The sequence below is a fragment of the Pituophis catenifer genome, unplaced genomic scaffold (genome assembly GCF_029215685.1).
Source record: "Pituophis catenifer annectens isolate HBS135680 unplaced genomic scaffold, rPitCat1.0.hap2 SCAF_7, whole genome shotgun sequence".
In the NCBI taxonomy this organism is placed as follows: domain Eukaryota; kingdom Metazoa; phylum Chordata; class Lepidosauria; order Squamata; family Colubridae; genus Pituophis; species Pituophis catenifer.
Window position 1 is genome coordinate 76,749,956 of NW_027256887.1, and position 6,000 is coordinate 76,755,955.

Consider the following 6,000-nt stretch of genomic DNA (forward strand, 5'->3'; position numbering starts at 1 on the left):
GGGGTATTATTAATCCCAGAAATACCTCATAACATACTAAGTGCCATAAAACTAAGCAGAGATTCTGACATCAATATAGTTTTCTCAAAGGGGAAAGCAGCTTTAGAGAAGGACAAAACAAATGTAGGCACTGTGATAATTAAAGGAGGTCTACCCTATCTGATAACAAAAGAAAGATGGTTACATAACATTGATTCAAATATGGAAAATTGTATTGAAGCAGATGATGAAAATGTTAGTAACAGTGACAATGATGAATGTAAAATATCTCATGATCACAAAAATACACACAATGAGAAGAAACCAAAAATAGGTAAACCAATTCATGATGAGTGTGCTCACATCTTACATAGGAAGTTAGGACATGCAAGCTTTCCTGTAGTACAAAAAATGACTGAACACGCAGAAGGTGTCAAAATAAAAAATTGTGAAAATTATTTGGAATGCTCAGTATGTAAATCCACCAAACTAAAAACCAGTCCCAGACCAAAAAAGTCTAACAGATCAACTAACAATATTTTTGACTTAGTACATATGGACTTAGTTGGTCCATTAACTCCATCAATTACCTATAGGAAACGTTACTTTCTAACAATAGTAGACGATTACAGTCGCTATGGTTTTGTTTACACATTAAAGCACAAGGATGAAACCTTTCAGAAATTTAAGGAATTCTACAAACGCATAGAGACACAACACAATATTAGAATAAAACAAATTATGACAGATAGGGGATGTGAATTCATGTCTAAAGAATTCTCCCAATGGTTAAAGGATAGAGGGATGCTACATTTCACGTCTAATCCATTTTCTGCGTTCCAAAACGGGATTGCAGAGAGAAAGAATTCCACACTACAAACCATGATTAGATGCACATTAGAGGATGCTGGTTTAGGCAAACAATTTTGGTCAGAAGCCTTACATTATTCAAATTACACTCAAAATAGAACCTGGTCCAGTATTGTGAATAAGACACCGTATGAGGTGATGTATAATAGGAAACCTAAATTAGCACACATGCACATATTTGGAGTCACTGCAGACGTACACATACCTAAGCAGTTGAGGAGAAAGGGAGAAAACGTATCCAGAAGATTAAGATTTATGGGATATGAAACTGGAACCAAAGGGTACAGATTCATAGATAATAATAACAAATTTATAGTCTCCAGAACAGCTGTGTTCCATGAGCAGGCCAATTGGTCTAAATTGCACCTTAATGAAATATTTCCAAATAAATGCAAAGATACAATATCTTGCGAGGAAGGGACAATAGAAAATCAAAATATCAACAAAAATAAGAACAAAACCAAAACTTGGACAAATAGTCAACATAAAATAAAGACAGACACATTAACAAAAAAGGAAGCTAGATATTTGCATGACAACCATAGCAAACCTGAAAGAGCTATTAGAAACAATAGAAATCAAATACCAAATAAGTACAGAGATTACATAATGCATATGGATGGTGAACAAATAACACCTAATACATATGAGGAAGTATTAAAACTCCCTCGTGAAGAAAGAGAAAAATGGGAACTAGCTATGAAAAAAGAGATGGAAAGTTTGCAAGGATTAAATGTATACACACCTGCGATCGCACCTAAGGATAAAACAATTATAGGTACCAGGTGGATTTATAAAATTAAGAACCTAGAAGGAGGCAATACTCTATACAAGGCTAGACTAGTTGCACAAGGTTATGCACAAAAATATCCAGAAGACTATACTGACACATACTCCCCTACGGTGAGGACAGAGAGTGTTAAAACAGCTCTAGTAGTAGCATCTGCACTCAATCTTGACGTATTTCAATATGACATACAGACTGCGTATTTACACGCAAAACTAGATAAGGAAATATATGTAAGAGCACCACACAGTCAGTACACTAATAAAAATGAAATTTGGTTATTAAACAAGAGTCTATACGGATTAAAGCAATCTGGCAAAAGATGGTACGATTGCTTGGTAAAAGTACTTAAGACCATGGATTTCAACGCTACCACTGCTGATAACTGTTTCTTTGTAAAAAAAAGTGATGATCACATTGAATTTGTATTAATTTATGTGGATGATATTTTATATATAGGAAAGCACAAAGAGAGCAGAGAAACCTTTGTAAATAAGTTAAACGAACATTTCTCGTTGAAATCTTTAGGTAAAGTGAATAAATATCTTGGTGTACAAATTAACAAAACTAGAAGGGGATTCAAACTTACTCAGAAAGATAAGATCATTGAACTTCTAAACAAATGTAATTTGAACAATGCCAAACCCTGTGACACTCCTATGCAAACTGATTTTCTTAGAAACACTGATGAATCTTCCCCTGAATTTAAAGATAATACATTTTACAGATCAGTTATAGGTTCACTCCTTTATATATCTAATTGGACCAGGCCAGATATTGCATTACCTCTCAATTTATTGTCAAGATATGTTAGCAAACCAACCATGTATCATTGGGAAGCTGTCAAAAGAATTCTAAGATATCTGAAAAGTACATTAGACTTTTGTTTAGTATTAGAACCTAATAATGACAAAGAACCAAAAATTACCTGTTACGCAGATGCAGATTGGGCTGGTGATACATCATGCAGAAAGAGTACTTCTGGTTATATTTTTCTATTGAATGATTGTCCAGTTTACTGGTACACTGGTAAACAAGAACTGGTAGCCACTTCAACCACAGAAGCGGAATATGTTTGTTTGTCCAAAGCTGCTAATAACCTTGTATGGTTCAATGATTTGATCTCAGATGTTTGGAAAAAACCTGCATTACCTTTTGTTATGCATGAAGATAATAAAGCAGCCATTGAAATATCCAGATCCGATGCCATTGGACAAAGGTCCAGGCATATTGATATAAAATTTAAGCACGTGAGACAATTATCTCAAGATGGATTCATCAAAGCAATACATTGTGATACCTCTGAACAATTAGCTGACATATTAACGAAGCCTTTACCCTCTAAACAGCACAAATATTTAACTTCTAAATTATATGTATTATATTGTCCTGAATCTGAATGTAATTGGTGTTGTATAGCGAACCGGCATTTAGAGGGGGATTTGTCAGATGTAAATGCCTTATTCTCTAATGTGTAAATAATGTATATATGGGACATCAGGGGTTAACTTATTCTTTGGATCCTAATGCATTCATAATTTACCACTCCCATTCCTAGCTCCACCCCTTGTATATATAAGGAGCTACCCTCACCATTTTCTTCGCTTCTACCTTGAATATTCAGTGAATATAGAATGCCTGTTATGATTAAAGAGAGATATATTTAAACCTCTAACTCCTATTATCTTTATTGAGTCTGATCCTGAAAATATTGCAACAGAGTAGTTTATGCTTTGAATATATCACATCCGTTAATAAAAGGGCTGATTGTCCAACCTTTTGTAACCATTCAGCATACAGGTTTTACGAAAAGTAGACCTAACTGCCCACCAGAACTAGACACAAGAACTGTTTTTTCCCCGAACGCCATCACTCTGCTAAACAAATAATTCCCTCAACACTGTCAAACTATTTACTAAGTCTGCACTACTATTAATCTTCTCATCTTCTCATCGTTCCCATCACCCATCTCCTCCCACTTATGACTGTATGACTGTAACTTTGTTGCTCGTATCCTTACGATTTATATTGACTGTTTCCTAATATGATTCGATTGCTTATTTGTATCCTATGACTATCATTAAGTGTTGTACCTTATGATTCTTGATGAATGTATCTTTTCTTTTATGTACACTGAGAGCATTTGCACCAAGACAAATCCCTTGTGTGTCCAATCACACTTGGCCAATAAAAAATTCTATTCTATGCTATTCTAATTGTTTGGAGGAACAAAAGAGTTTACAAGCAAAGTTTCTGAATAAATAAACTGAGCATCTAATAAAGATGATGCTTTGATTGGCTTATGTCACATCATTTTTCCAGGAACACTCAACAATAATCTGGAGGTAAATTGGAGTGAGATTGAATGACTGGTCCAAGTCATCCAATGAATTTCCATAGCCAAGCATAGATTTGAACCTTGGTTTCCCAGATCCCCATTTTAAACACATAACATCCCACACTAACCTACCGGTAGTCATTCTAAAGGAAAAGAGAGCTTCGAGGAAGGAGATACTTACTGCAATAATATTGACAAAATCATTTTCTCCCAGTGTGTCCAATATAGTGACAACAGTGTGCTTAGCAATAGTGAGTCTCAAACCTTTCATGCTTCCACTGATGTCCACTAGAATCACAATATCTTTGGGTGATGTAGCTGCCTGGATATACCTTGGGATAGATGTAGGATAGGAAAAGGAACTCAGAAATAGAAAGTAAACATATTAACTGAGATACAGTGGAGAATTTGGACCAATCACAGCGCTCATTATCCTAGGCCACGGGTGTCAAACTCGTCACATCACGCATCGGGCCCTCAGGCCGCCAGTTTGACACCCCTGTCATAGGCTGAAAATACTGAATATTCAGCAATAGCAATAGCTCTTCCTTCCTATTCTTCTTTCTTAGTAATGTAGGTACAGCGAATCTCTGAGTTAAGAGACTGATTGAGCAGGAAGAAATGCCCATTAAATTCCAATTTACGACAGTTTACCTTATTTGTATTATAGTATCAGTACATATAAGGGACGCGGTATATATGTCAGTATATATTATCTATACAAACTTAATATATCAGTATATATTAAGGGACGGGGTGGCTCAGTGGCTAAGATGCTGAGCTTGTCAATCAAAAGTTTGGCAGTTCAGCGGTTCGAATCCCTAGCGTCACATAATGGGGTGAGCTCCCGTTATTTGTCCCAGCCTCTGCCAACCTAGCAGTTCGAAAGCACGTAAAAAATGCAAGTAGAAAAATAGGGACCACCTTTGGTGGGAAGGTAACAGCGCTCCATGCGCCTTTGGCGTTTAGTCATGCTGGCCACATGACCATGGAGACGTCTTCCACCAGTGCTGGCTCTTCGATTTTGAAGCGGAGATGAGCACCGCCCCCTAGAGTCGGGAACGACTAGCACATATGTGCAAGGGGAATCTTTACCTTTACCTTCATCAGTATATAAATGACATAAATCATGGAGAATGGCATAAAATGAGCATAACTTTAAGTTCTTGCTTGAACCACTTCAGGTGCAATGAACTTCTCCATTAAGGGCAGGGAGAAGGTTGCCTAAGTAAAAAATTGGACAATTGTACTGTGAAAAGCAATAGGTCTTTCTTCTGAATACAAATGCATAGGTTTGTCCAGACTTTAGGATTTTTTCTGCTTCTCAGAGATAAATTTATTTTGGAATGATTAGGGTTTAGCTCACATGACAAAGACAAAGAAAATGTATGGAGTTAATAACTGAGATAGGAGATTCACTTTTAATAGTTCTTGTCATGTCAAGATGAGGAAACAATTTAGAGATGCCTTTTACAACATGCATGATTCTTCTGGATCGTAATATTGGTGCACTCCTACTAAATCTCTTGATGTTTTCACAAAAATTAAAGAATGGAGTGGATATGAGTCTTTATTCAGCTTACGGAAAAGCCAAACAGTGCTTGAAAAACAATCATAAAAATTGTTTTATGGAAATGCACTGAGCTGGCCTCCAAGAACTCCCAGATATCCAAAAGTTGTTGCCAAAATAATATTTTTAATAAAGCACAAAGGAAGTGATTCAACACTTAACTGAAAAGTGTTTATAATAATTACATATTTAAATACAAATATAATCAAGTCCAAATTTTTAGTCCTATCCATTAATTTTGAGACCACAATCCCTAGCTTAATAGCCCCAAATTTGGGAGATTTAATTCTGACAGATTAGACTGATTTATGGAAGGTGGGTTCCAGTGGTGGGTTCCTCCCGGTTCGGCCCGGTTCGGCCGAGCCAATAGTGGTGACGATATCTCTTTGTCCGGGAGGCGGGCCCTCCTGCCCGCCCCCGCGTTATTCTTACCTTTTATTTCTTCTTTTTTTAGCC